The 23,746-nt window shown below is 45.3% G+C and overlaps 1 pseudogene; it reads right to left on the bottom strand.

The window, feature by feature from the left end:
* Nucleotides 1-16,746: 16,746 nt before the first annotated feature.
* Nucleotides 16,747-22,819, bottom strand: LOC125542959 (annotated as a pseudogene).
* Nucleotides 22,820-23,746: the final 927 nt, after the last annotated feature.

The raw sequence follows: 23,746 nt of genomic DNA, 5'->3' as shown, positions 1-23,746 counted from the left end.
AAATTATGCCGACCAACGTGACATAGATTTTATTTATGTAGGATGTATGTGAATCGGAAATGCCAACCGACCCTATTGTCGAGAGGTTAAATTTAGTTGAAGAAGAAAACAATTTGTTGAAGGAAAAAATAAAAAAAATTGTGGAGGTGAAGATGATATTGGAGTTGCATGTTGCGGATGTCGTCGATGATCACAAGATCAAGATGGATGCAATGCGCTTGAAGATTAGAAAGATTAAAAAATATGCCATTCATACCGAGGCTTGGTATCATTATGCCGTTGGATCAATTGTTACCTTGGTTGCGATTATGATCGCATTTGTTTCCGCATTGAAATCTTTTACATAGTTTCAATGTATGGTTTAATTAATTAGATGCTCTGGAGAGCTATATGTTGTTAGATGAGAACTATGTATGCACTTTGGTTTAATGTGATGATGAACTTCTATTAATTTGGACACTTAATTATATATAATGCACGCAGATGAACCGGCAATGGATGTACGGTGACAGACACATCTGCGAGTACATTAAGGACGTGCATGAGTTTCTCGATGCGGCTGAGGCAAACAAGCAGAATGGTTTTATGTGTTGTCCATGCACTGAATTGCTGGAGTGGAAGGCAGAGAATGCTGTGGGTGACAAACGATTTGAGAAGCTACTGAAAATATTGAAGAAGAAGCTTCCAAAGGATAACGAATTGCCCGACAGTACATACGCAGCAAAGAAGGTTGTATGCCCTCTAGGATTGGAGGTGGAGAAGATACATGCATGCCCTAATGACGACATCCTCTACCGCGGTGCATACAACGATCTGAACGCATGCCCGGTATGCGGTGCATTGCGGTATAAGATCAGACGAGATGACCCTGGTGATGTTGATGGCGAGCCCCCCAGGAAGAGGGTTCTTGCAAAGGTGATGTGGTATGCTCCTATAATACCACGTTTCAAACGTCTGTTCAGAAACGAAGAGCATGCCAAATTGATGCGATGGCACAGTGAGAACCGAAAGAAAGATGGGAAGTTGAGAGCACCCCCTGATGGGTCGCAGTGGAGAAAAATCGAGAGAAAGTACTGGGATGAGTTTGCAAAGGACCCAAGGAATGTATGGTTTGCTTTAAGCGCGGATGGCATTAATCCTTTCGGGGAGCAGAGCAGCAATCACAGCACCTGGCCCGTGACTCTATGTATGTATAACCTTCCTCCTTGGATGTGCATGAAGCGGAAGTTCATTATGATGCCAGTTCTCATCCAAGGCCCTAAGCAACCCAGCAACGAAATTGATGTGTACCTAAGGCCATTAGTTGAAGAACTTTTATAGCTGTGGAATGGAAACGGTGTACATACGTGGGATGAGCACAGACAGGAGGAATTTAACCTTAAGGCGTTGCTGTTCGTGACCATCAACGATTGGCCCGCTCTCAGTAACCTTTCAGGACAGACAAACAAAGGATACCACACATGCACGCACTGTTTAGATGACACTGAAAGTATATACCTGGACAAATGCAGGAAGAATGTGTACCTGGGCCATCGTCGATTTCTTCCGACCAACTATCAATGTCGAAAGAAAGGCAAGCATTTCAAAGGCAAGGCAGATCACCGGAAGAAGCCCGCCATGCGTACCAGTGATCACGTACTTTCTATGGTCAATGATTTACATGTAATCTTTGGAAAGGGTCCCGGTGGACTAGCTGTTATGAATGACGCTGAGGGACATGCACCCATGTGGAAGAAGAAATCTATATTTTTGGACCTACCTATTGGAAAGTCCTAGAGGTCCGCTCTTCAATCGACGTGATGCACGTGACGAAGAACCTTTGCGTGAACCTACTAGGCTTCTTGGGCGTGTATGGGAAGACAAAAGATACACCTGAGGCACGGGAGGACCTGCAACGTTTGCACGAAAAAGATGGCATGCCTCCGAAGCAGTATAAAGGTCCTGCCAGCTACGCTCTTACGAAAGAAGAGAAAGAAATCTTCTTTGAATGCCTGCTCAGTATGAAGGTCACGACTGGCTTCTCGTCGAATATAAAGGGAATAATAAATATGCTAGAGAAAAATTTTCAGAACCTAAAGTGTCATGACTGCCACGTGATTATGACGCAACTGCTTCCGGTTGCATTGAGGGGGCTTCTACCGGAAAACGTCCGATTAGCCATTGTGAAGCTATGTGCATTCCTCAATCCAATCTCTCAGAAGGTGATCGATCCAGAAATCGTACCAAGGCTAAGGAGTGATGTGGCACAATGTCTTGTCAGTTTCGAGCTCGTGTTCCCACCATCCTTGTTCAATATCATGACACACGTCCTAGTTCATCTAGTCGACGAGATTGTCATCCTGGGGCCCGTATTTCTACACAATATGTTCCCCTTTGAGAGGTTCATGGGAGTCCTAAAGAAATATGTCCGTAACCGCGCTAGGCCAGAAGGAAGCATCTCCATGGGCCATCAAACAGAGGATGTTATCGGGTTTTGTGTTGACTTCATTCCTGGCCTTAAGAAGATAGGTCTCCCTAAATCGCGGTATGAGGGGAGACAGACTGGTAAAGGCACTCTTGGAAGAGACTCAATAATATGCAGGGACAGATATTCTTGGTCTCAAGCACACTACACAGTTCTACAGAACTCTACCTTGGTGACCCCGTATGTCGATGAACACAAGAACAGTCTACGCTCCAAACACCCGGAGCAGTGCGACCACTGGATTACATGTGAACACATCAGGACATTCAGCAGTTGGTTGGGAACACGTCTCAGAGGTGACAACACTGTTTGTGATGAGTTGTACTTGTTGTCCAGGGGACCATCTTTGACTGTATTGACTTACAAAGGATACGAGATAAATGGGAATACATTTTACACGATCGCCCAAGATCAAAAGAGCACCAACCAAAACAGCGGTGTCCGCTTTGATGCAGCAACCGAGAGCGGAAAGGACACATATTATGGTTACATAGTGGACATATGGGAACTTGACTATGGACCTGATTTTAAGGTCCCTTTGTTTAAGTGCAAATGAGTCAATCTGTCAGGCGGCGGGGTACAGGTAGACCCACAGTACGGAATGACAACAGTGGATCTGAAAAATCTTGGGTACACTGACGAACCGTTCGTCCTAGCCAATGATGTGGCACATGTTATCTATGTGAAGGACATGTCTACCAAACCGAGAAAAAGAAAAGATAAGGAAGCGAATACATCATACGATGAGCCAAAGCGCCACATAGTTCTTTCAGGAAAAAGGGACATCCTGGGAGTGGACGGCAAGACAGACATGTCTGAAGATTATGAAAAGTTTCATGAAATTCCTCCCTTCAATGTCAAGGCTGATCCAAGCATCCTGATAAACGATGAAGATTATCCATGGTTACGGCGCAATGAGCAAATGACACAAGCGAAGAAAAAGTGAATACTTTCTCCCACAACTATTATGATGATACCATGCCAACTTTGTAACACACGAACATGCTACCATTGTCCGTTTTGTACATGCACATGCTATGTGGGTGAAATTATGATACCATGCCAACTTTCAACTTTTTCAGATTTCATTTGAAATGCTTTAATGTCTTATGGTTCGGCCCTCGTAATACCATTATTCAAATTTTAACTATTCAAATTTGAAAACTAATGGCACTAACAGAAAGTTTGTAATTTTTTCTAAAACTGATGGCACTAACAGAAAGTTTATAATTTTTCTGACCTAAAAGCAAAAAGAATTAAAAAATGCAAAAAACAAAAGAAAATAAATAATGCAAAAAAAACTGGGAAAAGTAAAGTTAATCACAAACTTGTGATTCAAACAAATTTCAAAGAATTCAAATTTTAACTATTCAAATTTGAAAACTAATGGCACTAACAGAAAGTTTATAATTTTTCTAAAACTAATGGCACTAACAGAAAGTTTATAATTTTACTCCTCGCCCCTGGCCCATGACCATTAGTCCCGGTTTGTGCCACAAACCGGGACTAAAGGGTTGGTCCTCGTTGCGGACAGAGTTTAGTCCCACCTCGCCAACCGAAGGGGGCTCACACCGGTTTATAAGCCCTTCCCTCTCTGCCTTGTTGAGCTCCTCTCAAAGTGAAAATAGATGCCCTAATAGAGAAACGTTTAACCTAAATTCATAGTGAATTTCTCTGAAATTCATAGAAATTTACTATGAATTTAGGTTGAATTTTCTCTATAAGCGCATCTATTCTCATTTTTTTAGTAAGTTAATCACAAACTTGTGATTCACACAAATTTCAATGAATTCAAATTTTAACTATTCAAATTTGAAAACTAATGGCACTAACAGAAAGTTTATAATTTTTCTAAAACTAATGGCACTAACAGAAAGTTTATAATTTTGCTAACCTAAAAGCAAACAGAATTAAAAATTAAAGCAAAAAACAAAAGAAAATAAATAATGGAAAAAGCAAATCAAAAAAATAGGAAAAAAACTATTTTTATAGTAAAGTTAATCACAAAATAAAATAAATAAAGCAACAAAGAAAACCAAAAAACTAAAAAAGTGTTTTCAAATTTGAAAACTAATGGCACTAACAGAAAGTTTATAATTTTTCTAAAACTAAAAGCAAAAAGAATAAAAAAATAAAGCAAAAAACAAAAGAAAATAAATAATGCAGAAAACAAAACAAAAAAACTGGAAAAAATAGCAACAATAAGTATTTTGTTGTAAGTAGAAACAAAATAAAATAAATAAAGCAACAAAGAAAACAAAAAAACAAAAAGGTGTTTTCAAATTTGAAAACTAATGGCATTAACAAAAAGTTTATAATTTTTCTAAAACTAAAAGCATAAAGAATTAAAAAATAAAGCAAAAAACAAAAGACAATAAAATAAATAAAGCAACAAAAAACAAAAAAATGCCACCTAATGGCCCCCCACGGCCCGTTCCCCTACTCCTCCCCTTGTACTGGCCGCCGTCGCCGCCGCACCTGCCCTTCGCGCGCTACCGCCCTGCGCCGCCCCTGCCATGCGCGGCCGCCGCGCACCGCCCCTGCCCTTCGCTGCCGCCGCACGCCTCCCCTGCCCTGCCGTGCCACCGCCCCTGCGCGCCCTTCATTTTTATTAGTTTAATTTTTTTGTTCATATATATATAATGTATATGTGTATGTATGTGGCTATGTGTATGTATATGTTCAAAATGTATAAAAAATTGCTCAGAGCATGTTTTTGTTCATACATGTATTTTTTTTGTTCATATGTGTATTAATTTTTTTCCATATATGTAATTTTTATGGTTTATAGAAAGAAGAGGAAGAAAGAAGAAAGTTTTGTTCATAGAAATTGTGTTCATATATATATAGAAAGTTTTTTGTTCATAGAAAGTTTTTTGTTCATATATAGAAAGTTAGAAGAAAATTTAGAATATGCTAAAATTTAGAAGAAAAAGAAGGATATGAAAGAAGAAAATAAGAAGAGGAAGAAAGAAAGAAGAGGAGAGGAAGAAGAGAAGAAATAAATAAGAAGAGGAAAAAAGAAGAAAATGAAGAGGAGAAGAAGAAATGAATGGAGAAGAAGAAATTTTTCTATTTTTTCTTCTTCTCCTCTATTCCTTTCTTCTTCTCCTCTCTTTTTTCTTCTTTTTTTATACCCCCTCCCCGATAACTTTGACATGAGGGGGGGTCGAGAACTAGTTTAGGGGGTCGAGGGTTGAGAACTAGTTTAGGGGGTTAAGGGTCGAGAACGTCGGACATTCATGAGAGAGGCGAGGAAGAAGGGGAAGAAGAGGGAGAAGAAGAGGAGAGGAAGAAGAGGAAGTCTTCTCCTCTATTCTTTCTTCTCTTCTTTTTTCTTCTTCTTCCTATATGTATTAGTTTTTTTATTTAGGTTGTTAATTAGTAGATATTAATTTTGTTTATATATGTATGGATGCATGTGATATGTATGTATGTATGTATGTATGTATGTATGTATGTATGTATCGGGTATGTCATTGTCGATATACCCCCTACCCAATAACTTCGACATGAGGGGGTCGAGAGGGGGTCTAGGGTCGCCAAGGGGTCGAGGGTCATCGAACATGAGAGGAAGAAGAGGATAAAAAAAGAAGAGGAAGAAGAAGAAAAGAGGAGAAGAAAGAATAGAGTAGTTCTTCTCCTCTATTCTTTCTTCTCCTCTTTTTTTTCTTCTTCTTCCTCATTTGTTATCAGGAACGAGGGTCGTCGAGGGTCGCCGAACGGTAGAGGAAACCCTAAATAGCAAGTATCGTGGGTGTGAGATATATGTGACCGTCGGTGTTGGATGAAAAGCTTGAGATCACAGCAATCGCGCCCAACGGCCAACCTATTGAACCCCTCCAGACAAAGAGCGCATTTGTTGCTCAGTGCGGGGTTCTGGTTAGGGACAAGATCCCGATCAGCATCCAGCAATGGTTAAAGCCGGCTATAGAAGACCCTGAGGTGTCTTATGTCAATGATATGCAGAAAAATGGTCTTTGGACTGAGCTGAAGTCAAATTTCACCCTACCGCCAGAGGATGATCTAGAGAAGCCAGTTAAAGAGCAATTAATCAAGTCTTTTGCTCTTAAGAGGATGGCAGAACTATTCAGGAGGTGGAAGAAAGAGCTGAATAAGTTTGTCAAAAATAAAGAGACACCAGAATTCAAGGGCAGATATGAGAAGATCAGAGATCGCTGGCCCGCATTTGTGGCCAACAAGACATCGGAAAAGAGTAAGAAGATGTCGGCGACAAACAAGCAAAATGCTGCGAAGAAGAAGCATCACCATCGCACGGGGTCAGGTGGCTACCTCATAGCGTAGCCTAAGTGGGCCAAGACTGAGAATGATCTGGTTGATAAAGGGATCGAGCCAGAGACAATTAACTGGCCAGACCGTTGCCGGACTTGGTTCTTCGGGGTTGGCGAAACCTTGGACCCTGTAACAGGGAAGTGCATTTGGACGAACGATCAAATGGACATACCAGTCAGGAAGCTTCAGCCGTATATCGAAGCAGCGCAGCAAGGGACGTTCTTTCCAGACAGAGAGAACGACGAGATCACAATGGCCCTCGGGAATCCTGAGCACCCTGGATGGACACGAGGCACGCCAGGCTCCATTCCGTCGAAGGTTGGGTTTCCGGACGCAGGCGGTTACAAATGCCAGGAGAGGAGGAAAAAATTGCAGCAGACCCAAATGCAGGCGCTGCAAGCAAGGGTACAAGCGATAGAGGAACGAGAAGCAAATCGCAGCAAACGAACTGCCGAAGCTTCCCCCGAAGCTACCCCGCCATCTCAGCGGAGAAGCAGCGTGGCTTCCACCGAGCTGCTTCAGCCGGAGCATGCCTTGACGGCTCCTGCCAGCTATCCCATGGATGCTATCACGGAGTCTCAAAATTGCCACCTTATGACGCAATGGATGAATTTGAAGGTCAAGGCGGCTGTTGGCTCTATTTATCCTACTGAACCCGGCGTAACTTTTCACTGTCGGCCGATTCCAGAAGGATATGCTAGGGTGATGGTGGATGAAATAATGGAGGGATTTGAGGACCTCCAGCTTGACCACCCTACCGGTGAAGGGGAGACTAGGCTGGGTTCTGCTCTGAAGACTCCATGCCTATGGCGAAAGGAGCTGATCAACCTTCCGAACTGGACGCCTCCGCCTCCTCCTGCTCCTCCCGCAAGTCAGGGCACTCCGCCTCCTCCACCGCCTCCTCCTCCGGCGAGTCAGGGCACTCCGCCTCCTCCACCACCTCCTCCTCCGACGAGTGACGATCAGGGCACTCGACCGGCTCCTTCTCCGGCGTGTGGCGGCACTCCGCCTCCTTCTCCGCCTGCGCCGACGCGCCCGAGCAGCCAGCCTCCTCCTTCTCCGCCTCGTCAGCAAGGGCGGAAGAGACCTGCCGCCGCTCCGGCTGCTCCGGCGCGTCGTAGTCCTTCTCCTCTGCCTCGTAAGCAAGTAAAGAACACAACCGCTCCGTCTGCTCTGCCGGCGTCTAGCAGTACAGCCAGAGGCGGGAGGACATACAGATTCGGTCCTTCTCTGAAGACTCCAGAGAAGTTACCATACGAGAGGACCCCGGAGGAGAATGCCGAGATCACGCGAGAAGAAGTGAGGAACTTCTTTGAAGGGGTGAAAGAAAAGAAACATCCACCTCCGGAGGAGAAGGTAGATCCGGTGAAAGCGAAGCGCACTCTGGTTGCCCTGACAAAACCACCCAAGTCTCCGTCGAAAGGAAGCTATGAGCGCATTATTGGAAAGGAATTTGCCGAAGCGGAGCGGTCGGGAAGTACTGTCAGTGATCAAAGGCTGAAAGAACGACGAGCTGGGAAACAAATTGCCCAGCTCGGCGAACAAGCGAAGCAATCGTGCCCCCCGCTCAAGGTGCCTAGCGACAACGTCGCTAATGGTCCGAGGATGGTGCCCGGTTATAGCAATCTTGGCGATTACCTGCCCGACGATGTACATTATGATTTCATGGAGGTGTAGATACAAAGATACGAGTACGGGAAGCCTCTCGCCAAAGATGAAAGATCTCTATCAACGATGATGCAAAGATTGCATGATTGGTACTTGAAAATCTGCAGAGACTCTGGGGGGAGGAGTACTTTGTATGTGAAAGTTAAAAAGGAGCATGACCTCGTTGGAATTGAACTGTTGCCTGTTCCATTTGAGGAGTTCTTTCAGTTTTTCAATCAATTGGCCCTCGATAAAACAACGGTCACCTGCTTCTGTCTGTAAGTAGTACTACTTCTGTCATTAAGTCTCTCTATATAGCTCAGCTCTTTCATTGCATGTATTTATAATCATCCTCACTATATTATGCAGATTGAAGATCGCCGAATTGAAGAAAAGACAAGTCGGTGATATTGGGTTCATTAACACATATCTCATAGATGCAACTCAGGTTAAATTTTATGCCACAGATACCGAGGCCAACTTGCTACGATCGTTGGTAATAAATGAAAACAAAGATATAATACTCTTTCCTTACAACTTCAAGTGAGTGTTACTGTCTTGTACGTATTCGGTTTCCCTTATATATTAGTCAAGGTTATAGTTATGTAATTGATGAGTTATGCATGCGTGTGCAGTTACCACTATATTCTCCTAGAGATTAAGCTTGAGCAGGGACTAGTAACCGTCTTAGACTCAAGACGAAAAAATCCCCAGGAATATGCGGACATGACTCAAATGCTCGAGAAGTAAGTTAAATCGATCATTATCCACCATATCAACAACTTTGTTCATTTCCTCATATATCAAGTAATTGTTTTCTTTGTCTGGCAGGGTTTGGAAAAAATTCTCCAAAAAAGCTCCAGGTCTCCCGAAGAAGCTGCAATTTAGACACCCGAAAGTAAGTACTATTGTAGCATGTTCCGCGCATCTCCTATTGATTCAAGCGCTAGTTTCATCTATACCATTTGGCATTCTTGCTTATCAGTTTGATTGACCTCTATTTCTTGTAAAATGGTTGTGGCAGGAACAAGGGAATGATTTCTGTGGATACTACGTTTGCGAGTCCATCCGCCACACGACCTGTGAGCGGGGCTACACTGACGAACAATATGAAGTACGTAAATAACAACATTCACAATTTTATTTTATTACCATCATTTGTGTTGAGTTTCATTCATTCATATATATATGTATTGACCCCCTTCTTGAAATTAGATGTTTTGAAAGCGGGATGAACTCCTAGCACCAGCTCGCATGCGAGCAATTCAAGAGGAATTGGCGGCATTCTTTCTTGACCACGTGATCGCTGAAGACGGAGAATACTATGTGGACCATGAGTCCGTATGATTATATTTGTAAGAGATAATTATTGTATATATGTAGCCGGTAGTGTCAGATAGATATACGAGAACTTGTTGTTCGGCCAATCTCTCGGAGAAGGTGAGGTGGTCGATATCACTTCTCTCTGTATGCATATATATTCATGACGATCTTCTGTTTTCTTCGTTTGCTTACTAGCTAGCTAGCGTGTCTAGTCCTTTCTATACGTATGTATAGTACGTAGCGTCGACCAAGTACGGACATAAGAGAGGACACTTCTCTCTATTAATTATAGATAGCTAACACAATATATGAAACACCTAAATTAACCCCCAAAACCCCCAACCCCCCCCCCCCTTAAAAAAACAAAAACCCCAACCACAGAAATGCTGACGCGTGGATGCCTATTGGTCCCGGTTGGTGCCACCAACCGGGACCAAAGGCCCTCCTGCCTGGGCTCCGCGCACAGGCCACGTGGAGGCCCATCTGTCCCGGTTCTGGATTGAACCGGGACTAAAGGGACAGGGCATTAGTACCAACCCTTTAGTCCCGGTTCAGGAACCGGGACAAAAGGCCCTTACGAACCGGGACAACAGGCCCTTTTTCTACCAGTGGAAGTATCCATATGATGAATCTCCTCAAATACCTGAAATAGATAAGGGTCCTCATATTCGACATCCAACATATAAGCAATGCCCTCGTAAGTCCATCTTACCACATCTGGCAGGAACTCGATGTTAGCCACACTAACCAGCAAGCGCGCCACACCATGAGCATGCGTGAAGGGCATATCCACCTGCTCCGTCTTACTGAGCAAGGATCCCAGGCGCCATGTGACCAAGAAGTTATCCAGAGGTTTAGATGGCGCCCCCGAAAAACGAACCCAAATCTGAGTCAGCGGCATACCCTGAGGCTCCTTCTTTCTCCACTCATCGAACTGTAACACAAAACTTGTACCAGTAACTCTACTCATGCCAAACTTGAGAATCCTCTTCTGATCCTCCTTAGATGGAAAGTCCACTTTGAAAGTCTGTTCTGATAACTTCACTAGAGACCAGTTAAAGTTCCCCGGTGCCAACTCCCGCGACTGCTGAATAATCTGAGCTTAAGTGAGAGGTCCATTAACCACCTTAACCACCCCAGGGAAGGAGGTTTCAATGACAGGACCCACTGGAGCCACACTCGGTGTCTCAAAAAACATCAACTCAGAACAACAAAGCCCATAGATGTTAACCGTCGGTTTGGGCCCAAGAAGAAGCGGACACTCCGCCGCCACATGTTTCGGTTTCCGACAAATATCACATAACTCAGCAGAGCAATCAACCATAAAGTGTCCCGTCTCACCACACTGGTAACAGAGCAGCTTTTTCTTCTTAGTCGCCCATTTGGACGGCTTGTCACCCCCAGCCTTCTCCGAACCTTTGTCGGAAGCAGCATCATCACGCTGAGTGGTCACCAGTACTGTCACATCGGCGAGGGCCCGAACCATCTCCACCGCAGCCTGAGTAAGACCAGCATCATCGGTGGACATCTCCTCAAGTGTCGTGACCTGCCCCGTGGCAACGGGCAGGTTGCGCGGAATTCCTCGGTAGCGTCCCCGAAATCGATTATTCGGGCCAACCGCACCCTCAACAAAATTCCTCGGTGGTCCTTGAAACCCTCGACCGCTAGCACCGTGGTCATTCCAACCATAGCCCCGCCCACCACCGGTGGACGACGAACCGCGATGAAGGCCATGTCCATAAGCGTTGTAGCCATCATCACCCCACTGACCACAGGGAGGGGGGCGGGGGGTTGCGGCTGTCACCTGCGAATGCGCCCGAACCACGGCCGCCTACGCCATTGGCAGCACCACCCCGCCCGCCAGCCATCTGTCTAGGCCAACGCTGCGGCAGAGGGGGCGCAACTGCTGGCGGCGGCTGCGCCGCAACCCTGGCAGCAGGAACCGCGGCTCGCGCTGGCGCCGCAGCAGTTGGCACAGCCATAGTCTGGGCCCCCAACGCCGCTTGAGTCTTCGCCGATGGATGAGCCTTGGGCGGCATCTCGTTCTCGCCTGCCGTCGTCACAAGCGCGCCAGAGTCGCCCGATGCCCGCCTCGCTCGTCCACGCACAACCGAAGGAAAACCGATCCGTCCGCGGCGGTGAACCCTAGCGATAACAACGTTTCGGCAGAGAGGACCCAATCGTGCATGCGGCGACACGCCGACCGGTGCGATCTCATGCACGTAAGCCTCCACAGCCCGTTCGACGCCAGCCGGTTTTGCCTGGGCCTTTAGCCCCGCTAATCCCGGCCGAGTACTTGACTTCGCAGTTAAGGCCGGCATTGCTAGCCACATCACCTTACCGCTGCTTGTGGTGTTCTATAACGTGAAATATATAACCACACATAACAACATTCATATATATGAAAATATTTCTGAAAAAATCAAAACTTTTATTCAAAGAAAATGTGAACAAATTTGAAATACCAAATAGTTCTTGAATTTATTAACAACATTCTAAAAGACAAAAAAATTCAAAATTCAAACAAAATTTTAAATAGTGAACAATTATAAGAAAATTAAACATCTTTTGAAACATGAGTAATTTTTAAAACTTGTGGTTTTTCTTTTTTTTTCAGTTTCTGTTTGTCCTGTTTTCCTTCATTTTCATTTTTCTCTTTCTTTTTCTTTATTCATTTTCATCCATTTTTAAACATCGCAAACTATTTTAAAAGAAGTATTTTTCTTAAAGCCATGAAATATTTTAAACTCATAACATTTTCATAAATTCACGAACTTTATTTTCAAATCCTTGAACATTTTTCCAAATCAGCAATATTTTTTCAACTGTTGCAAACTTTTTTCAAATCCGGTTATTTTTGTTTTCAAATTCGTGACCTTATTTTCAAAATTTATGAATTTTTTTTAATCCGCGAATGCTTGGCCCGGCCCAGTGGTCACCCAACGGGAGCGATGCGGTCGCCTAGTTGGGCCAAGGCCTAAGGTTATTTTCCTTTTTCTTTTCTTATTAATTTACTTTTCTCCTTTTTGAACTTTTTTCTTTTTGAAACCTGTTTAAGAAATTTAAATACTGTTTGGAATACCTTAAAATGTTCATGTTTGCAAATTTTCTTCTTAAATTTAAAATATATTCAGGAATTTCAAACACTGGCCACGTTTCTTAAATACTGTTCATGTATCGAAACATGTTCGTATTAATTTTTTTGAAAAATTCATGTTTTAAATTTTCGTTCAAATTTCAAAAAATGTTTGACTTTTAATTTTTTCATAAATTCGTAAAATATTTGGGATTTCGAAACAATCACATTTGTTATAAAAAAATTAAAAAAATTCAGAAATGATTTCATATATATGTCGTTGTGTTTTCTTATATATTTCGCTCTATACAACACCACAAACAGCATTGAGGTGAAGTGGCTAGTAGTCTGCGCTCACCTTATTCTCTTTATTTTTACGTCGCTTACATAGAATGTGGTAGAAGGGACATAGCTTAATGGGCCGGCCTAGTTGCTCGCGCTTCTGCATGGAGACACATACATTACATGAACCATGGCTTCCATAGCTAATCTTATGAATTCAAAACATGTGATCATCAGAAATGGAGACTACATTGATCAATACATTGTTTTCTATACAGAAGCAGAGCGTTGCAACAAGATAGTAGCAGCAGTAGTATACTATCCTTGGATGGATGCACTGGAGGTCGGACCATCTTCAAGGAGGGCCGGTTTCGGTTCTTGGGCTCTTGGCAAGCACGGCCTTGCATGTAACAACAACTCTAGGACCATGAACAACTTCACGTACACAGTCACACAAACCAGGGACTACATTGTCATTTTTCTTCACCAATAATAAAAGAACAAGAATAACCAAAATTACAACTTTGCTGGGACTGATACACAACGAATAGCAAAACTTGCGTTGAACACACACAAAAATGAACGTACACTTACATTGCTTACGAATTGAAATAAAAAGAAATAAAAAATACAAGCCAGAAGGAACAGAGGCCGATATGGGGAGCAGGGACAAATTATCGGGCTCGGGCTCGGAACCTCTTCAGAACGGGTCCATTTTGATTCGCGCCAAGCTTGCCCCGCAATTCCTCCATGAAGTCTTGCTTGGACCAACTTTGGGATTCAAACTCCAACTGCTGAACCTCAGCAGCTCAAGCTTAGGGGCTAGCTGCTCCTTGTTCAAACTCCAACTCCGCCGACCTTCCATCTTGTCGACAGCATAGCATCCGACAGGCTTTGAAACTGTTGGAAGCATGCCTACCCCTTACTGAACTGGATGTTCAGACTGGAAGCATGCCAACGATTCAGATACACACATGATTACATCGGAAATATTAAGCACACCGGCGGAGGCAACTTATTCATAATTACAGGTGAAATGGTACTTCGAAACAAGTCATCGTCCAGCACGAATGGATGAAGATGTGGAGGCTGCGGAGGGTGCTTTCAAGAGCATGGCCGATGCGCGCCCTGACATTCAGAGATTTGAAGGTCTCATGAATGCTGCACGAGTGTAGGCAATGCTGAACTCTTATTTCTCGTTTCTTTTTCAGCATTCATAACAGGGCGTATATCAAAAGTTAGACTGGATTTTGATCCTCTTTCAATACTGCAATAGTTAGTGATGGCGATGTTCTTTCTATGCTTTGTGTTGAATCACCTTAATATGGCTCCAGTATTACCATGTACATGGAACTACAGTCTCAGTGTTATATATAGATCACCGCAGACAGTCAGCGTTGCTCAAAATTTGTTTGTGATTCAGCAGCATGTATGCAGCAGCCAGAGCTGTCACTATCCTTCACTGAACGCACACATACGAGGAAGAAAACATTACACCAAAGAAATTACAGACTTGGCTGCCATCCCATATGAAGAAAGGAAAAGTATAGCAAACAGGCTGGAAACGAAACGATTCAGATACATACATAATTACATGTCATATGTGACTTTGAAACAAGCCATTGACCAACACAAATAGAAATATCAATGGTTAACTGCTCATAGATATTTTTAACAACAAGAGAACTGCTCATAGATACTGCACACAAATGAAAATACAGACAGTACGCCTAGCTTGCCTTGGATTGACCTCTGAAGCTCGATCAAACCCTCTTCACCACAGGTCGATTTGGATTCTTGGCGAGCTCGGCTCTCAGGTATGCCAATTCAGTCATCGTAGGTACCCTGGAGGACAACTTCCTTGAGGCTCAAGAGAGATGGTAGGCCTGAAAGGAAACCACGGTCGATGTATATAGGCGCACCAAACTTGAGCACCTCAAGCTTCGGGGCTGCTCCTTTGTGAGCATTTTTTGTACTCTGTTGAGACTTTGAGACTACCGTCGAACTGATTTGCTTGGTAATAAAGATGGCCGTATGCATCGTTCTGATGCAGAGGCCGGGGATACCCCCTTTTTGAAAAAAATATTTAAAAAAAAAGCTCCAGCACAACCAGGCTCGGGAACGTCTCCTGCGGGAAACTGAGACAGACTTCACCCTGGAACGAGTTCCCCAACATATGCAGGCATGCCAGATTTGGCAGTTTCCCAAGGACTTGTATTGCAGAATCCTGCTCTGAGATCCTAGAGCTCCGTAGCTTCAGCTTCACCAGATTCTTGAGCCCTTGGATCCATTCCGGCAGTTCAACCAGGTTGCCATACAGCTTGAGGCTCTGCAGTGTCTCTGGAAATAAGAACGTTCCATCCAAGCAGCCACATAAACCTGGCTCCCCCTCTGAACGGATTGACAATGACTCCAGGCGGCTGAGACCAACAATTGTTGAGCATAATACTATCTCTTGCCCATTTTCTTTATTGACGCCAGTCACTCCCAACTTGAGCAACTGGGTGAGTCCTTTTATTTCCTGCAGAATGACCTTCCATCCCCGTCCAATGTTCACAACACCTAGTGTGCACAGGGCTTTAAGCTTCCTCATCCCTTTTGGCACTACAACACCATGCTCATCTAGATTCATCGCAACAGTTGGGAGTACATGGCAGCACAGAGGTGCGCAATGAGGATACAATTGTATTCCCCCCCGCGTCATCTGGGACCGTATGTTCAATGTTCATCACGTATACAGTTGTATTCTGGGACCGTATGCATCTCCCAGATGCAGAGGCCAAGGGTCATCCTCCTTTTCTAAAAAAACATGGTAGCACAGAAAACTGCATAATTCACGGCGGCTCAGGTGAGTAGCCCTCACAAGCTGAGGAGCACAAGACACAAAACAGAAAAACACCACCATGACAAAGGAAATGCATGTCCGACTCTTCAATACCTCTGGAATACCAATGCCATATCGTTCCCATGAGACAAACTCATTGACTGGTATACTCCCAGCACGAAGATTGTTTAGCTTCTGAAGCTTGATGATGGTTTTTGGCAGCATCAGTATGTTAGTACCCTGATGTCTAGTGTCTCGAGCTGTCTCAGGTTACCAAATGAATCTGGCAGGTAGAAAACAGCATCACACCCCCTTAGAGAAAGGTATCTTAGTTGAAGAAGCTTCCCAATATGCTACATGTGATGACTACATACACCTGTTGTGTCTTCTAAGTCCAGCACTCTTAACAACCTCATCTTGTCAGAAACAAAAAATGACTTCCACTTCAAGATGGCAACGGGGACGAAACCCATCGGGTTTTGCCTTTCCAAACCCATCCCCACGAGAAAATCATAAACCCGTCCCCGTCCTCATCACCGTGTGCGGGGCTAGTTTTCTGCCCGTCCCTTAAACCCATCGGGTTTCGGGGAACCCACGATAAAATCAAAATATTTAAACAAACATAGTGGCGACAAAGAATAACATTTTAGCAGCAAAACAAGCACATTTCAGCAGCATAACTTGAGTAAATTTCAACAAAAAACAAAAGTAGATGGTTCAACAGCTATATAAGTTCTGAAATAGAACTTATAGTTCACAAATCACTTTAAAGTTGGAATCATCATGGCATCTTTCACATCTCCAAGCCTCCAAACGACCAGCTTCAAATCTTCCAATGCCAAATGAAAGTGCCAAGTCCTAGGGAAGATCAAAATTCGCTCAAGCTAAAGTTAAACATGAGAAAAATATGCAGATTAGTATATGAAATTTGCAAGTACCTGTACTTCACCTGCATTCCCTCTTGAATGTCTTGAAGACAACTCCAAAAGCTTTGTCCTTATTCATTGTCAGCATCTATGAGAATCAAATAAGTAGTAATGAACATCTTATGAAACATTGCAGCAAGATAGTGATAAACTTTATGATTATATGTAAAGAAAGACACACCTTTATATTTGTTTCTTATCCAATCTTGTGAACACATCAAGGCCTCTAAGATTTCGGGGGTAAGATGATTACGGTGGTAAAAAAATAATGTAATTTCGCGGGTATTGCCGGGTTTCGGGTTTGGGGACTACCGAAACGGGTGTAAACCCATGAAACGTATCGGGTTGTATAATGTGCCCAACAACAGCCTCACGGTCTTGGGTGGCGGGGAGGACCGAGAACGGCGGAGATGGCCGGGACTCGGCGGGTCTGGCCGGAGATGTGGTGGCGTCGGATGGAGACGAGGCGGGCAGCGCTTGAAGCTTCGGCCATGGCTCCTGTGAAGGTTCAGAGAGAGGGAGAGAACTACGTGAGAGGGAGAAACAACAGATGGAGGAAGGAGAAAATAAGGGGAGGCGGAGGTGCTCATCTGCCGGTCACCGGCCACGCGAGGCGGAGAAAGACAGGGGTTCGGGCATGCGGCGCACGGGCGCTCCTGGCATCCACGGCGGGGACCTGCTGGTGCTGCCGTTGGTGAGGCGGATCGAGCGGCGCGGCTGCCGGCGAGGGCGAACAGTAGAAGACCGGCCTTGGAACGCTGGTGCTCGAGGCCAGGAGAAGGAGGGCGCGTCGGGGCTGTGCTGGATCTGACGGAGACAGCGACGAACGGAGCAGGGCGGCGGCATGAGCTGCAAGGCCATGGCACGGGAAGAATTTAGAGGGGATGCAGCAGGAAAAGGAGAACACAAGGGAAGGAGAGTAGCGGCAGGGCTCACCGGAGCACAGCGGGCGGCGAGGACGAAGCAGAGGCGACCCGAGGTGACAGGTGACCAGGGCGGCACGGCTCATCTCCATGGACGGGCAGCCATGGTTGCCTTCCTGTCCAGAACGAGAGAGAGAGATGAGTGCGAGAGGAGGGAGCAAAGGGAGAAGGAGAAGCGTGCAACAGGGGCTCGCCTGGCTGGCGGAGGGCGTCGGAAGGAGGTGAGGCTCGACGTGTTGGCTGGACGGCGACGGAGAAGACCATGGCGTCGAGCTTCGGCGTAGGTGGTCAATTCCATGGCGAGGACGGGGCTCCTCCTGTTCGGAAACCAGAGAGATGGAGTGGTGAGAGACAGGGATGAACAAGAGAGAGAAACGGAGGAAGGGGACGGGGGCGCGGGTGCTTAACTCGCGGTCGCCGGCGGCAGGGTGCTCGAGGAAGAACCACAAAAGGAGGTGGAGGCCCACGCGAGGCTCGGGCAGAAGCTGGCTGTTGGCCCTGCGACGAGGAGCGAGCTCCTGCGGTGGTTGGGGTTGAGGTTTCGGTGGAGGCTGGTGGTTTGGGTCGGGAGGGATTCAAGGATAGGTTCGGTGAGGAATCCGAGGACAAGAGTGGCGGCGGCGGGATGGATGGAACGGATGGGACAAGGTCCCTAGATTTTAGGGTTAGGTCGGTTTATATAGCATGTAGGTGAAAGGAGAGGGATTTCGATCATCGGACCGAAATCCGAAGGACGAGAATAAATATGCTAAGGAGTCCAACAAATAAAACGATGATACTTTGTAGATGTTTGGGGATGTTCCGGACCCAACGGTGACGACTATCCGGGTCGGGTCCGGGACATGGCGCGGGCGCGTGCGAGTGTGTCTGGGCTCAGAACGGACAACGGAAGGAACTGGGAGAATCTGGGCGAATGCAAGTTTTGAAAACATAATGATGCAATGCACATGATGACATGACAAGATGCAACACGCAAGCGAATGACATGTCAACAACAGCGAATAACTGGAAGACACCTGGCACATCGGTCTCGGGGCGTTACAACACTCCACCACTACGAGAGGATCTCGTCCCGAGATCTAGAATGGCACCGGAGGAACAACGGAAGAGAAAAGAGGGGAGGTAAAACTAAGTTGCTTCATTGACAAACGAGTGAAACCACGAACTTTGAAGAGGTTGGACAAATTGAAAGACGGCATATAGCGAAGATGAACAAAGTTGAAAACTAATAGTGACGTTGCAGGGGAGAGCTTAGTTGTGAGCACAATCCAAGACATGACTATTCTTTCTTCTTTTGCTGGAAAAGACATGAGTATCCTAATTCCTAACCACCACAGTAAGCATCAACATACTATGTTCAGACTTGGGCACAGGCAAAAAACAGAGCAGTAGTACTAGAGCCTAACTAGCAGCTGGTTGGGCGTAGTTTAGGTGGAAATCAAAGCATGGGACTGCCGCGGCCGCACAGCGTGAACATGGGAACAAAGGAGCTAGTAGGGCATGTACGCAACTACCTGTAGTCAGCAGGAAGCTCGCCGGCTGCGAGATAGTACAGGTGATGGATGACCGAGGGGAAACCGCACCAATAAACAGGAAGGAACTGCGCTGACTGATGCAGTATGGTTTCCGACGTACGGTGGAGAGATCGATCCTCTGTCACCGGCGGCGACTTAGGGGGCGGTGGGGAAGCGGAGGAGGGCCTACAGTACTGGCGGCGGCCCAGATCTCTGGCGCGAGGAACGAGAGGAGGGTGGCGGACTGGAGTTGCTCGCCTGGATCGGGGCCGGCGCGGTGGAATATTCACCTAGCAGTGCGGCGGAGGCGGCAACGCGAGGAGAATGTGTGGCGGCACCTATGCGATTCCTGTGTGCGTGCGGGCGGTGGCTATGGGTGACGAAGGGAACTGACGACCCAATTACTACTTTACCATTTTTACAAAAAAATAATTATTTACGTGAGTTTTCCAGATCTGATGGCTAGAATAAATCATAGCAAGAGTTACATGAAATTACAATATATAACTCGTCAATCACCCTAAAACAGCTCTATAGAAAATGATGGTTGACAATGATGCTGAGACACGCTATAAGCAAAATAGAAGAAAATTGTGAGGGCGCCCGTTTGAGGTTTGCCCTTGGAGAGATGCCCTTATGTGTTATTAGTGCAAGAAACCAGTGCATATTTCCACTAACTAGTTGCAGATGTTGCAGTTGCAAGATTGAGAAGTCTGCCGATGCCAAGAACACTGGAATTATCTTGATCCTGAAGGTGAGTGCAAATGGGATTGGTGGAAGAGAAATCTGATCTTGATCCTGAAGGGGAGTGCAAGTCTGCTTTTGGATCATGAATTTGCAGTTGCGTTTCCATCCGGAAGGTCTGGAAGTGTGCTCTGAACTGTTAAGGTGCTCCCTTTGTTCAAAGTCAATGGCAAAACTGTCGACTCAAGCATGAATATGACAGCTTGTCTCAAGCTTGAACAGGGTTAGGTGAAACTTTGTGACGCGCCAAAGCCTGAACACAATGAGCAGTTTATGTGATGATATGGTAAAGGTCTGACACGTGTCTTGGTGGTTTGAGGAAGTAACACTCATTCGGTAATGGCCAAATTTATTGAAAATGCATGCAGATGTTTGAACAAAGTGTGAGGACACCTTGAGATGCGTCTTAACAGCACTGACTACAGAATCTAAGTGGAACCAGAAGAACAGGGAAGAAGGGTGATACCGGAGGAGGAGATTTGGCCGTATGCATCGTCCAGATGCAGAGGCCGGGGGTATTCCCCCTTTTGTAAAAAAAACTGGAGGAGGAGATACTGGTAGTGTTGGTGAGCAGCACCAAGATAAACAGAAACAATCATATGGGAAAGATAGAGGTGAGAAGTCAGACGAAGAACAGGACGAAACTGAGCCGTTTGACTATGGCTCTGCTGATACATGTTGCCAAGACATGGCAAATTTCTTTTGTTAAAATCTGAGATTCCAAATGTTATCCAAGGAGATAACATCTCTAGATTATCTTTCTCGTGAGAAAAGAAAGAATCCGATTTGAAACTGAATTATGGAGGATGGTTATTATTGTTGGAATTAATCTCCAGTTATAACAAACTGGGAGATAAAAGGGGAACTAACAGAATTCTCACGTAAGTGCCCTGCTCGGGGGCACGGAACCAACGACGGTTTCGGTCCCGGTTCCTAAGCGCCAGAAAAATATAAATGGGATTTGGGGTTGTTAGAAAGAGAGGACACTATACAGGGCTAACACTCCTAATGCTAACTACTGAAGCCATCCGAGGGCCTTCTACCACCGCCAGCCGACGCAAGGTTTGTGCTGGTGGCGCTCCTGCTTCCCTTCTTCCCCGGCAAGCTCCTCAGCCCTGGAGGGTCGCGGCAGCTGCATGGCCTGCACGGACATGATGGCCTAGACCTGATGGCCTCTGACCATCATGGCCTAACCTTTAAGTTGATCCTAAAGTTTTTCCTAACAATTATCCCATAACTTTCCTAACAACTCTGCGCAAATCAGCCAAGAAGATTAACCAGAAAAATAATTAAAGGAGCATTAGTTAGGCTATTTAAGGATTTTTAATATTACCTTCTTGTAGAAAACATGAAGAGTCTGGTCAGCAAACAATTGTTTATGCTCTGGTGCTCCATTCTCTGCCCCTACGCATAAGCTTGCAACTCCAATTTGCTCTGTGGAAAATAAGATCAAACTTCCTTTCTTATTGTCTGGGAAGCATGTTTTAATCCGATCCCACTCTTCAATGGTGACAACGTCATTTAGCACAATGAAGTAACTCCTTTCCTTTAGAAATTTCTTGAACTCATGAGCGAAGTAAATTTTCTTCATCATCCCCATGATCTTCAGGACTTGGGTCCCAAGAGCTGCTTTTTCTTCTTTACCCTCCTCTTGAAGAAAATTAATGTAGAACTGCTCAACTACACTTTTCAAGAATTCGGTTGAATTGAAAGGTCGCATCAAACCAGTGACCCTGGCTCGGCACTCGAACTTCTTGTGTATCTCTGGATCTTCATAGACCCTTTTGATGATTGACGTCTCTCCAAGATCACCAATACCTTTCCCTCACACAGAGATCACTCTAAGGTCAATGTCGGTCTTGTTGATCATTCGAATGAGATCAAATTTTGCTCTATCCCGCTGCCACCTTGCTTCGTCGGCCCCAGACATAGTTGTACCAGCAATAACAGGTTTTCCATCGGTGGTTGCATTCTTAGAGCCATAGCCCGTGATGAGGTGGTAGCGCATGTTCCTCTGGCTAACATCCTCAACATTGGCTCTGAGCTCCTTCATCTGCTTGGCCACGCGACGCCGTTCCAGCAGTGTGCGACGGATACGCCACCAGGACTGCTTTTCGATGCAAACAGAAAATTCTTGAAGGGTGTCCTCGACATCATAGGCCACATCGCGGACTTGTTTCACCCACACCTTGACAACCCTGTCGTCATCATATCTCTCGTCATGGGCAGTCATGAGGAAAGCCTGCATCATCTCGAGCTCATTGGTGATGAAGACCTGGTCACGCCAGACTCCAAGTTGCAGAGCCACCTCCTCCGCCAGAGCGGATTTGGCGTAGCCAAGCGCTCCATCCAGCACGGACTTTCCAATGCTGAGCGCTGTGGCCTCCATTAGCACGGGCAGGTACAGGCAGTACTGTTAAGTGTTAATGCTGGGTGTTAGTGTTGAAGCTTGAGCATATATTGGCTCCAAGCCTCCAAGGAACAGAGAGAATAGAGGTAAATCAAGCAAACCTTTGCGGTTACAGCAGCCTGGACGGCTATCAGGACGCCCTCAACTTGGAAAAACAGTACTCTACGAAACGAGTAAGCACGTACAATCTGCAGTGCAAAGAAAAATAAATAAGAACTATGTAATTGGCTAAGGAAATGGCCCAATTAGGATTGACGATCCAGTTGCTAGAATGCAAGAGAAAGACAAGAATTACCAGCAGCGAATAGGAACGGATGACTCTGGCTGCATCATGCTCTGACCTACCGGAAGCTCACTGAAGAAGAGAAATGGACTGAGATTCTTTGCTTCTGGTTGTTATTATTGATTCCAGTTCCATCCTCAGAAGCAAAGGTAAATGGAGAGCAGGGGCAAAAGAAGCTTCTTTGCTTCTCTCTGAAGCATACGCATCCATACACTTTATTCTCCTTTCTTTTGGTGAAGATGGATTTCATTCTTCCTTCCTGATTTCCAACTGATGATTCTTGCAGTAGGCTTGCTGTACTGGATAAAGGCTAAAGCGTGAGTTCCATTGAAATCTCTTGCGTGCCCTCACAAACAAATTAAGTCTGGTTCTTGGACTTGGCATGTTGTTCTCATTCTGGGCACATACAGATACGCAACATTAATTACCCTTGGGCCGGGGGCACTCAAATGCACGGGAGCAGCTCTAATTTGGCAGAGCTGGATGCAGCGAGATAAACAAAAATACTCATACCTAATAATAAAGTACCCATACCTTGGTGACTTTTCACTGGAATGTTGTTTTTTCTTTTCCTACTATATAAAGCATAAGCAGAGCTCCTGCTGTTCTCTTCCAAAAAAAAAGTACGACATGCCGGACACTATTCTCTAGGCAGTTGATCTTACACTTGACTTGAGGTATGCAGACACCAAACACCAGATAGCTGCAGAACCATATGGGAGCTGAGAAAAGGTTACACTGCTCAGAATTCAACATGACAGCAAACATATACGATAGGTTCAGCAGCAAGTTGCCTAAAACATGCTGACAAATTAGATGAGCAAATTAGCCACGAAGACTACAATGAATGCCAAAAGAAAAAGGAAATGAAAGCAAGAAGCGTGTTCGAATGGGCCAGACATCTGAATACTGTTTCTCCTTGCTCGAAAAAGCCACCATTGAGCTTTATTAAATATTCTAATGCAGTAGCTTTATGAGTTGTCAAAAGCTTGATTCTCGTTAGCGTACTCAACAGGTTTCTCATCACGTACTCGTCT

Source organism: Triticum urartu, chromosome 1 (assembly GCF_003073215.2).
Source record: "Triticum urartu cultivar G1812 chromosome 1, Tu2.1, whole genome shotgun sequence".
Lineage (NCBI taxonomy): Eukaryota > Viridiplantae > Streptophyta > Magnoliopsida > Poales > Poaceae > Triticum > Triticum urartu.
This window is presented reverse-complemented; position numbering and strand designations above follow the sequence as displayed.